The sequence below is a fragment of the Rhipicephalus sanguineus genome, chromosome 11 (genome assembly GCF_013339695.2).
Source record: "Rhipicephalus sanguineus isolate Rsan-2018 chromosome 11, BIME_Rsan_1.4, whole genome shotgun sequence".
Lineage (NCBI taxonomy): Eukaryota > Metazoa > Arthropoda > Arachnida > Ixodida > Ixodidae > Rhipicephalus > Rhipicephalus sanguineus.
In genome coordinates, this window is record NC_051186.1 from 73,727,504 (window position 1) to 73,740,297 (window position 12,794).

Genomic DNA, 12,794 nt, shown 5'->3' on the forward strand with positions numbered 1-12,794 from the left:
GTACTGCAACAGTTTTTGTTTCATCTGTGTTAACACATCACCCAAACAACTTGGACACATGCACGTAAGAAACGTATGCAGTGCATCGCTCGCACGCATATAAAAACGGGCATGTCATTTTAAAACAAATAATATAGAACAATCGACGTAACAAACAGCATGGTTGTCTAGTGGAGCAGCGTCGGCAGTACAAATATCAAACCAGAATGAAAAATGAATAGAAAAACGGCGAGTAACGGGCGCTTTGCCCACGGCTTCTGTGAGCCGCGCGTATTCACCTTTCGCCACCGTTCGCCGTTGGTGGCGCCACCAGTACAACTCAAAGCAGCAGCGCACGAGGCGGATACGAACAAGCAGCGAACACGAAGCACATGCGAGATATCTATAGTTACATGTTTACGACTCTTATAGAACCGGGTGCTTGCATGTGTGCTTTGCATTTGTCTCCGGTTAATTACTCGCCATCGCCTATAACCGCGTTCCTGAGGATCTAGGTAGATGTATGAACACTCGTACTGCTCTGAGACGAACAAACCCGTATGAAAATGGTGATGTCCGGGAAATGTCCTTTCTGTTTCCCATTGACGTCCTACATGACCTTTATGGTTCCTCTTCCTTTTTGTGACCTGCAGGACGCTACTTTATGTTTACGAAACCATTCCTCGTCCTATCGAAGGATTCCTTCTTGTCTCTTGTAGGATGTGTCCTTTATGTTTACGGCAGGATGTTACCTGGCAGCGAACTATATGTTACCTGCAGGAGCACCCGAGTTCATGAGTGGGTAGGATGTGGTAGTACAAAAACATTTTTTGTCAGTGCCGTAGCCAGAGGGGGGTTTGGGGGTGCCGAAGCCCACCCCCAAAATTTTTGCATTACAAACACACACACACACACACACACACACACACACACACACACACACATATCGGGGGGGGCTAGTCCCCCCCCCACCGCAATTTTGATGGTTTTGATGATTTGGGGGTATATATATATAAACACCCCCTCCGTCAAAATTTCGGAAGGCCCCCCCCCCCCGGAAAATTCCTGGCTATGGAAAAAACTAATATATTATATATTATATATATATATTATATATCAGGCCCGTAGCCAGGAATTTTTTTCGCGGGGGGGGGGCACTTGATGAAATCTTGACGTTTTCAGAAAAACACCTACTTCACCAAAATTTCGGGGGTGGGGGGGGGGGCCTGGGCCCCCCCCACACCCGAATATATATATATAATCAGGTCCATAGCCAGGGGGGTGGGGCCCGAGGGGCCCAGGCCCCCCAGGCCCCCCCCCAGGCCCCCCCCACCCCCGAAATTTTGGTGAAGTAGGTGTTTTTCTGAAAACGTCAAGGTTTTCATCAAGTGCCCCCCCCCTCTGCGAAAAAAATTCCTGGCTACGGGCCTGATATATATATATATATATATATATATATATATATATATATATATATATATATATATATATATATATATATATATATATATATATTCTTTTTGTCGTTGCACTGGATAAAAGTTGTATTTGATACTTTTTTAGTTTGACATAAGGGCAATCAATAATTGCATAAAAATCTCGCGTGTAGACATCTGCACTAATTGTATAACATTAATTCACGACACACGAACGTTTTGTGGCGATTAATAGCATCGTTGTTCATGTGTTCAAAATTTTTTTTCAAATTTCGCGCGCTTAGATTTCGACTTATTTTTTATTCCGAGGTCAAGACATTGTACGCCTCAACTCTTTATGTACATTATATTTACATAATTTTTTCTAATATTTGCAAGTGTAAATTCAGGTGTTTAGTTAGAAAGCGCGATGCGCAAATGCGGCTTACGTCTGCGGGGCTGATACCACGTGATACCACTTTTTTTTGTTTTGCGTTTGCTGCTCGTCGCTCGCCGCGTCGCGAAGGGCCGAGTTTGAGTGAATTTTTCTCTTGTTTGAAGTGTGCTTGCGCCTTGTGCTCGTCCTGTGTGTTCTGCCGGTGCTGCATATTACGAGGATGCGCTATACTCAAGCGAAGACCGGCTGCTTCATATCGTGGAGCACTCACCAGGTATGTACCACGTTGCTGCTGTCAGCGCTTGGTCGCACCGAGAGCGCGATAATAACGCCGTTAACTAAGTTTTTCTTAACCAGTAGACGATAAATGAGCTTTATTAACGTAGCGAGCCTGTTTGTGTCTATCATTTCACCAGGATCAAGGCAAGTTTGTGTGATTTTAAGCGCGGGCGAGCTTTTTCTTTTGTTTGACGCGTAAAGAAGAGTGCGCATGCGCGGCTGTGATTCGGCGGGGGATTTGAACAGAGTTGTGGCGGTGCCTTCCTCTGTCGGCAGTGGTGTTGGAGGGTGGCCCCGCTCGCGGTAAACTACTATTTTGGCTTAAAAGATGGGCGAAGACGGCGTTTGTTAGCTGTAAGCGTCGATCGTGCCTAAGGCGCGTATGCTTGGACCTGTTAGTAATTCATGTTCACTTTTTTAGCGTACTGAACATTTTTACGGCAGTTCCATAAGCTGCGCGTACACTTTTCAATAGCTACAGGATCGTTATAATATCAATGTTTTGACTACTATCAGAGAGATGTGTTTTCCTCCTTGCGGGTGGTCAAACGTGTGCATGTGTATGCATCCGCGCTGGCACGTATCTTTAAACTGCCGTGATACTCGGGTTGATGCGTGTGCGTGATCTTGAAGTAGCATGTTGCTTCGTCTTAGGTACGGCTCGCGAAGCTTGAACTTACGCTTAGGTGTTCATACAGTCCGTTTCGTGAAATTCGGCCGATGTTTTCACCCGCAACATAGGTTGCCTGATGCGGCCGGCACCCGTGCGTGTTAAGCCGTACGTTAAACTTGAACTGTACTCCAGTGAATCCTTCATGTCTATTTGGGGCAGAATTGTCGCACCTAAACAGTGCAAGCGCTAATTCGAGCATCAGTCCACGCGTTCGAGCACAACTTTTTTATTCTGCTTGTTTCTGTCGTGTTTGGCTTTTGTTATTTTGTTCTGGTTATTAAGAATTGTATGCGCCTCGCCCCACCTTGACGTTAAAACTTCGCTAAACACTTACTTGTACGGGTACGAACATTATAAACAGCTTGTACCACCACCTCCAGTGACATTTTCTGATAGATGAAAAGCTTAACGGTCTATCGGATAAAGTAAATTCTCTAGGCATGCGCTACAGATGTTAAAAGGATCCGTGGTATGTGCAACATATGAATATCTTATTTATTGCTCATAACTCGCAATAGTGTTATACATACATCACGGTATGCATGCATAAGTCATGCATGTGTTGCTGTTCAAATGTAAAATTAGACAATGTATTGTATCTGAGAACACAACAAATCTAGACTGTTTTTTCACGCTGTTGGCATTGAAACAATTATATAACTTCAGAAATAAGTTTCATCGAATGTTTATTGTGTATTTGCTAAATTGTGGTCAATAGCTTCCAGGATTCTGGTTGCCAGAGATTGTTGCGCAAGCCTGCATGCTTTATTGGGATGGCATGTGGTTCAAGATTGGTGCCTTGTAAGTCTTAGCATTTCCACCTTTTTCTCCACATGGCCATTAGACAGCCTGTGATGCATTAGTGAGGAGTATTGCTTTTTTAGCCAACCAGAATCATTTAAACTAATGACCGCAATTTAGCAGCACACAATAGTAGAGTGAAACCAATTTCTGACATTATATAATCATCCCAATGTGAGCAGCCTGAAGAAAGCTACGTTAGTTGTGTTTGCAAGCAGACATAATTTAATTTTACATGTTACCTGCAATGGATACATGATGAATGTGCATACTGTAATGTATGTGCAGTGCTATTGTGCTTTTGTGCAATAAATAAAATATTCGTATGGTGCATATTGCATTACATTCCCTTTAAGGAACACATCATATAAGTATCATAATATAGCTACAGGAATACAAATGTGCCTGTGTGAATGCATACTCACACATGTTTGGCTAGCTGCAAGAACAGAATTTACTGATAGCAGCCAATGATATTACTCACGCACAGAACTTTCAATTACACGTGGTTGACACATACAGCAAACAGGGGGCATCTTTTCCTAAGAGCTGTACCTTTGCGTTAGTATGTGAGCAAGCTAAAATGGTAAGGTTAGATCCTCAACATCAAAAGCATAAAAAGTTCTTCCACAACACGCTTTTTATTGCATTTATTTCGCAGCATTCCCTTTATGTATTTCTCACTGAGTGGAGTCAGGTGCCACTAAATATGGTAGCCGTGCACTGCATCTGTACCCACACAGAACTAAGAACACAATTCCAGCATGATGGGAACATACTGTACGTTAAGCTCTTGTGAAACATTTCGTGACTACTCCTTCTGTCTTTATTTTAGGCTTCAGGGTACGAATGTACTGTAGAGAAAGCACACCCTAGCGCACCCTGCATTATGCAGGAACAATACTCAGGCATATTTTTTACACATCTGCGATGTGGAAATTCCATATTCTTTCATAAGGTTGCGACTGTGTTCACCAAGAATGCATCAAACAAGCTTTTCTTGTAACTTCTCTAGTTTGTGTACGTCCTGCTTGTTTTAAACTTATCTAAAACATATTAATTCCAGATAAGTTAAAAAAGAACGTGTGAGGAATTCAGCTTTGCTAACAGACACATGTGTCACTAAATTGTTATTTTGTTGTTTCCATTGCAGCCTATACGTGCTCCTTGTACAAAGCGAGTGTGAAAGAAATCCGGACAAGCCTGTCATCAACGCTGGCTCATGGACAAGTTCGTTGCTGATGTACAGCAGCTGCGCATGGCTTCTGTTTCCTGTACAAGGGAAACAACGGAGTGGGCACTTCAGCCACCTGTTTGCTGTATTCAAGTAGCTCACATGTAGAGGGTGTTCAAAATTAAGCTTTTTGTTTTTCTTATAAAAAGTCCGCACTGTAAGTCACGTCAAAGCCACCTTTGCAGATAAGTTATTATCCAGGGGGACACAAAGTGGGACAATAATTATCGCTGTCAGCCATGCAATTATTTAAGATTTAATAATGAACTTTTTTAGTGACTGCAGCAAGCGGGCATGTATGAAGAAGTTTGAGCCAACTGCATTTTTACACGATTCCACTTGGAAGAATTCTTCTAGCATGTCTAGGCTCATTCAGATATCCTGCTGCAAAGTTTAATTCCGGCTTGCATCATTACACATGCAGGACCTTGAGCACTGGCACAAAGCTCCTCCCTGATGTGCCACGTTTAATGTTACAGCGTGTCGAAGGCATAGGCAAACATGATAGCGGTTACCCTTTTCCTGCCGGCTGGTGATAGCAAGCAGTGACGGCTCGTCACACCAGGGAGTAATATTTTGCTGATCCTCACCGCCTCGCATCATGCAAACCACAGTTAAACGTTGCAGCGGGATATCTCACAGCACAGACATGCTAGAAGAATTCTTCCAAGTGGAACTGTGTAGAAACACGACTGCCTCCAACTTTTCAATACAAAGATGCCCGCTTGCTGTAGTCACTAAAAATTTCATTATTTAATCTTAGTTAATTGGGCGGCTGACAGCGGTAATGCCTTACTTTGTGTCCCCATGGATACATAACTTACCTGCAAAGTTGGTTTTCATGTTTTTCCCAGGGCTGAATTTTGATGCAACCATAAAGCACAATCCTGAATGTGTCAATGCTGCTTCCTTGGCTTTGTATTTTGTCTTTTCAAAATCTATTGAGTGAGCGGCTCTCTCGACTCGTGTGTCATGTTTTAATTAATATCTTATGTGCAGTTATCATTTTTAAAATTGAACTTTCAATTTTGTGATAAGGCAGTAGTGCATCAATTCACTATTTTATTTTCACTTTAATATTCACCGTACATTTTATTGTAATATGCTTTTCTAATCATATTTCATTGTCTTCTGGAAATTAATTTCCTAAGTGCAATCATGTGATGTCCTGCTGTGATGCCTAATCATATTTAACTTTGTTGATGATAACTTACAGAAGGCATTCTGAAATATTGAAATGTAAGTCTCGGCATTGGGAGATGAATGGTGGCGACATTTTTTAAGCTACACAGTTTTATCTGCTTGCTTTAGTTGTGTGAAGTATAATAGTAATAAGTGTTTGGATTTAACCACAATATGATTATGAGGGACGTCGTAGTGGAGGGCTCCTGAAATTTCGACCACCTGGGTTCTATAAGGTGCACCTAAATCTAAGTACACGGGCTTCAAGTATTTCTTCCTCGATCGAAACTGTGGCCACCAAGGCCGGGATTTGATCGTGTGACCTTCGGTTCAGCAGTCAAGGGCGACTTAAAGTGTACTACTTTTGTGTGGGCTATAGTTTCTTGCTTCAAATTATGCATGCTAAGTATGGCATTTTGGTGCCAACCACGCATCTCTGGTAGTGCACTGATGTTGTGTTTGCCACATTCTTCATTTATTGCAATATTTTTTATTTGTGTATTTATTCTGAGTTTGTGGTGAAGTTATGATTGTTCCACTTCTTCCACTCTAGAAGGTTGCACACATTTGTAATTAACCCATGAAGCCCAACAAGTCACTCTGATACACTTGGGTGTGCAAAACTTATCCAAGTAGCCCATAGTGTTTATAATGCCTTGCAAAGTGCCTCTTGGTCATAAATTGCTGTCATGATGAGTTTCTTAAAACATTTGTTTTTGCGTTTCCCCAGAAATGAATGTACTCTTCATTACCAAAAAAGATGCAGAACAAGTTAAAACTTTTAAAATGTTAATGATGTGTTCAGGCGTTATGGGGTTAAGGCTGATCTGTTAACCTTATTTTTCTTCAACCGCCGACATATGTACATTGCCAGTTTGAATATTGTCTATGAAGTGCTCTAAACTGTACAGTGTAAATGATAATAAATGATTAATATTGCAGAGTTTTGTATGCGTGTACATCCAAATTATAGCAGCCGTAATATGCTGCATCATACAGGCAATGAAATAGCCTCATTTCTGGTCTGCGTGAAGGGTGGCTACTTATAGGACACATACAGGACGGACACTTTGAGGAGACAGAAAGTCAGCGGCCAAATCGCGACATCTGGGAGACATAAAGGACGGTTACATATCGGATACATACAGGACGGTCACAAATGGGACACATACAGGACGGACACTTGGAGGACACAGAAAGTAAGCGGCCAAATCGCGACATCTGGGAGACATACAGGTTGTGTCCTCATGCTGCCTCGGGGAACCATACAGTACACTTCCAGGACATCACCATTTTCATGAGGGAACGAGCTTACTTTTGCACAAGTCGACGGCGCTCTTTATCTGATGGGAACTTGTCACTTTTCTTCAGGATGGAAGCGTTTTTAAAGTATTCCGGAAGGCCATACAGCTGATCGGTGCGCCCAGAGAAAAGCTGAAGAATTGCAGAATCGGCGCATTTCAAGAAGAGATGGTATGAATTCTGCGATGTCATTTGTTCATTTTCTGCGTGTTTATCATCACTAGTTATACGAAAATCTAAGTTTGTTGAAAATGTAGTTAATAAACTGAGGCAATATTATTTGTGTTATATGTGCAGTTAACTTTAATATCTTTAAAATGATTTTTACATTATTATTCAATTTTTAGACATTTCAACTGCGTTAATTGTTCTTGCATTGCAGCGAATGTTCACTTTTGTTTGTTATGATAATTTTGTGCAATATCGTGCACATATACCATAAGCTCTACGGCACTTTGTCAGTATAAAAAAATCCACAGCATATCCACGGGATGAATGATGATGAGTGGGGCAAAGTTCCGGAGGGTATCATCGGTAAACCGTGAATACTCCGAGTAATTCGCCCAGTATATGATCAAGTAAACACGTGAGAAACACCGTGTATATAATAAACATCAAACTTTTATTGGTTTACGTGGTCTCTTCATTACAACGGTCGCCCTAGCGTACGTCGCCGCACTAAATTGAACGATCGCCTTCCACCAATGACACTTTCCATATGTGAATCTTCCGTAAATTCTGCCCAGTACATCATCAACGATGTGAGATCGGGCGAGTTTATACTAAAGGGTCGATGAGAATTATGACGACTTGCTGCTCTCTTTAATTTTACATGTACGCTGTTAATTTTTAATGTTTAATAACGCACAGGAGAAATCTCAAAAACAGGCACTACCTTGGAGGTCAAAATCAAGTGCCTATATATACGGGGTGGTCAGTGAACAGTTCTGCAGCGCGAGCAGTCGGTCTTTTCAATCAAGAAACTCGCTAGCAGACGCTGCCTGCGTCTGCCTCGCGAGGCGAGAGAGGGGAGGGGGGGAGGACTAGAGCACGCATCTGCAACGCAGCCAGCGCCTCCGCGCCATCTAGGGATCTTTCTCAGAACTTGAGGTGGTTGCGAGAGCGTCATCTACTGAACACTCCAAGATATAGAGGTGGCTACCTACTACTACTACTACAGAGGAGGGACACACCCACAGCCAAAGGAGCTTCGCCCTAAAATTGCGTTTTTAATATGTGCATGTGCCCTAGTGTTTGTCCCGGTTCTTATTCCACTGTTCTTTAAGTCCTTAACATTACCGCGAACTTTCGTGTTGTTTACTGATGAGCACGTGTGCGTTGACGTCCTGTTCATCTGTTAATCACTACTGTTAACCTCCTGAGCCTGTATCGCACCACATTTGATCAAACTGTTGATTTTCGGAAACGAGGACAATAAAACGAGACCAAAGACATTTTCTGTTGAGTACAATTCATTCTTTTGCTTTCTGGCACATGCTGGGCGACTGCAGTGTTTCCAGAATGCATGATTGCAAATTGCGTGCATTCCAACGCGCATCGAACGCGCGGCGCAGAACGCGCAAGCGGTGGTAAAAAAAAGGCATAGCGCAGCACGCGCGAGCGCGCGGGTTCAAAAAAAAGGGGAGTGGGCGAGGGACCCACGCAGCCCATGGCGCAGCCCACGAACGCAAACAAAACAACAAGAATAAAAAAGAACGGTGCGCGTGAGAGAGCTAGGCGAGGAGGTGCAAGGCGTGGCTGGTGCTGGCGTTGCTATGACGACGCATACTCGTACGCCGCCATTCTGCAGTTTGAGTGTCTGAACCCAGCCGCCAGAATAGTAACTGAAGGGATGTTTGGCGCTGCCAGCGCTGACGTCATTAATTAAGGCGTCCTATGGGAGGTATACGGAGTAACACCCCCTTACTCTACGGCTCGTTCAAGCAAACGCAACGTCACCGTGTGCACAGCGGCCGTATTCTGCGCCTACTGAGGCACCTCTTCCAATTAACCAGTGTTCATGTAGCGAATATGACAAATGCAGTGGTGCCTGAAGTATTTAGTGTTACAAATAGTACCCTTGTGATGGGATTCTTGAGAATGAGCAAGAGACAAGAGTATGTTGCGTCGAAGACAGTAACGTTCTCCAGAAAAAAGGCGAGGCTGTTTTCTGTTTTTTTTTCTTTATGGAGAAACTCACGAACATAACACACACAACGAGCACTAATAATAAGACGACACTTTACAACCTACGAAACCAAAGAAGACACATGAACAAGTTTAGTCGTAGCATGAATGAAACAGTCTCACCGGTGAGTTCTATGCGCCGACGCGGGACACGTAGACGTGGAAGATATGTCAGCACAGGACTGCCGTTGTCGCTGGATTTCGGTGAAGAGCAGGCCACCGCTGACGTGGATGCCTCGACGGAGATGGCGTGGAACAAAGACCGTGGGCGCCGAAGTTACACAGTCTTCTACTCGAACATGTGGGCAAGGGACCACAACTAAACACTCGGGCCTACACCCGATGGTGTTTCTGGTGGCTGCGGTAGCTCCCGGCTGGCTCCATGGTCTCGCCGTCGAAGTTGAGGCCAAGCGAAGCAGGCCACTCCGACCTTTGAGCTCTGCCAGGCACTCGGGACTACACCCGACCGTGACGCTGACGACCAGCCTCCACGTTCCTTCCCCTCGATCGAACACTGCCGTCGCAACTCCACGTGCACGCTTCTCGCGCCCACCTTCAGCTACGTCATTCGGCCCGCCAATTCTTTTCCACTCGTGGCCTCGTGGCACAACCCATCGTCATCTTCGTCTTCGCGCAAGTCTTGCCGCTGCGCTTCTTCCCGTGTCGATCTGTCCATGTCGGCTCCGTCACACCACACACGATATTCGCGCACTTCTCCCATCTAAACCCTCTTATCACGTTCAGGAAGCTGATGCGGTCGCTGGGGCGAAGCACATCTATTTGACAAACGTTCACTACCGCGGTGATTACATTTCGAAACGAGCGGAACGCAGGAATATCCCGTTTATTTTGATTTCTCGCGCTCCTAAGAATCCCAAGTAATGAAAAGTAATTCAGAAACTCAAAATGTCGCACCGGATCTCCAACTTCGAAATACTGTGACAATAAACTTCGCAACTAGAATTAAACAAACGCATGCTAATGCTGGTTTCACTTTATTAAAGGAGCGTCCCAGTCCTATGGGTCCTTATTTTTTAAAAACAAATGTAAATCCCAGGTAAGACCACGGTGCAAGAAATGTCCTCTGTAGCACGCGGTCTTTTAGCATCGCACGCCTCCATGCCTGAAGCCTTTCTTCCTTACTGGCGGCGTGAAGAGCGCAAACTTGTCTTTGCAAGGTTTGTAGCCACTTGCTACTGGGCACACATCCCTTGCCCATTCTTCCGCAGCGCAAAAGCACTTGGCCACTGCGACCTTTTCAAAAACGAACTCAAAAAGCAACGGCAGTAACAAGAAAAAGGGCATGCACTGCACGGCTAACGTAGAACGCGGAATGTGAAGGCCAAACACCATATGCGCGCAAATGCACTGCACAGCGACGAGCGACGCTATGAGCGATGAGACGGACCGTTCGTGCGACGGGTCGCGTGGCCGCTTTAGCGCGATAACTCGCTTTTTCAGACTTGGAAACCGTCGCCCACGGGCTGGAAGTGCTTTGCGGAATTTGCCAGCAGCCCGCCACGGTCCTCAGTCCGGCGCGCAATCTCTCGGCACGCGTAAAACGAGAACATATTCCGCCTCTCCCCAACAGGCGCTCCATCAGCGTCATTCGATGACCTAAAGCACTTCTTGAATGGTCGTATTGAGCAAGTGGAGACTTTGTGCACACTGCGAACGTACCAAATGCACTCTAGTGCCTGTGCTCAAGGCTGAGAGCACACTCCTACGAGCGAGCTTCGCAAGCCGAACAGAAATGTTCTCATACGCACAAGCATGTTGTTACTGTAAACATATCAAACAGGAAATTATGATGTCCTCATTTCGTCTTGCGGGGCACACATGTTTCGTCACCTGTCACAAACAAGCAGTGCACAGCCGTCACTGATCTGTAAGGCGCTCATCGTGCAAATTCTGTAGCAAAGTAGCTCTGCTTCTAATCCTTCATCTGCTTCATCCACAACACGGTATCGACGATGAGCTGTCGCTCCACGCACTGATCAGAACCCGTGGCCACCAACATACTTAATAAACGTAGCTGGGTACAATACCCGCCGGGACATCACTGCGGGCCTAACAACGCGGCACAAAAAAATAGAGACGGTCTGCCACGATTTCATACCAGGTCTACGGAGGCGCGTACGGAAGCGCACATGCCGCCTTGCTAGACAGCAAACCATGGCAAAGTCTCCGTTGAGCCCAGCGGAATTCATTTCTAAGATGTGATTTCCTGCACACTTTTCTCCCAGCGTGCGGCCTGGGCAGCGGTTCTCTCCAGTTGTTTCCTTCCTCGATGCACGTGTCAGGCCAGGACCAGCCAAGTTCCGCCGAGCTCTGCTCTGTCCATGCCTCGCGCGACTCAGTTCAAGGTGCGGAAATTTTGTTATGAATAATCTTGTATATTGTCACGTGAGGCTCCTTCCCAGTGTTTCCTGCCTTGACCCTGAAGACAGTGTTCTTTTCTCACGCCCCTCTCGTTCCGTCAAGATGCCTGCCGGGATCCTGATTTTTATTCTTTCCATTCGTCGGGTCAGCGCTGTAGATGTCGGTTTTTACGAATGTCTGTTGTCGCCGTTCTTTGGTAGATTTAAACTAGCAGCCCCCTGTGGCGCATACTCGTATACCACGGCCCGTGGTAAACGGGTATGTGCCACACGTGTCTGGAGCGAAAGGTACGGGCCAGGATTTTCACGTTATTCATGTCATGACCAGACAGTCATATTCCTCAAGTCCTCTAGCCCTCAAATGTTAATATTGGCCTACACCAAGTTAAGGAGGCAACCACGAGAGCACCCAGATGTAGAGGGCTTGATAGATAGATAGATAGATAGATAGATAGATAGATAGATAGATAGATAGATAGATAGATAGATAGATAGATAGATAGATAGATAGATAGATAGATAGATAGATAGATAGATAGATAGATAGATAGATAGATAGATAGATAGATAGATAGTAACGCTCAAAGCCCGAAACGTTCGCTTTAAAATGCTTCGCATTTAAAATTGAGGAAGGGTCACAACAGCTAAAGCTCGACGCACGCATAATAAACAATACCTCAGAGGTTTATTCACAAGGCTCATCGTTTCCTAAGCACGTTTCCGGAAAAAGAAGACGAGGTAAAAGGTTAATATAACATTGTTTTCAGAGTGACGTGCTTTTCATAAAGAGCGCATGTGTGTGAAGGAAAGGGTTTTGCTCCAACGAAAAATGGAAATTCCATATACGTATTCACGAAGGTCAATCCACGTGTATGAGCCAAGTGCGTGAGCGCCTCTGACTACGCATCACCAAAAAGTTTGTTGATTTATTGGTTCTAGCTTTCTAGAGCAAATCAGCCTACGA

General features: G+C 44.7%; 1 long non-coding RNA gene across 1 annotated transcript; it reads left to right on the forward strand.

Annotated features, from left to right (window-relative positions):
- The first annotated feature begins 1,865 nt into the window (after positions 1 to 1,865).
- On the forward strand, positions 1,866 to 6,901 carry LOC125760366 (uncharacterized). Its single transcript, XR_007417934.1, has 2 exons — positions 1,866 to 2,065; positions 4,698 to 6,901. It is a non-coding gene; the product is annotated as an uncharacterized LOC125760366 (long non-coding RNA).
- Positions 6,902 to 12,794: the final 5,893 nt, after the last annotated feature.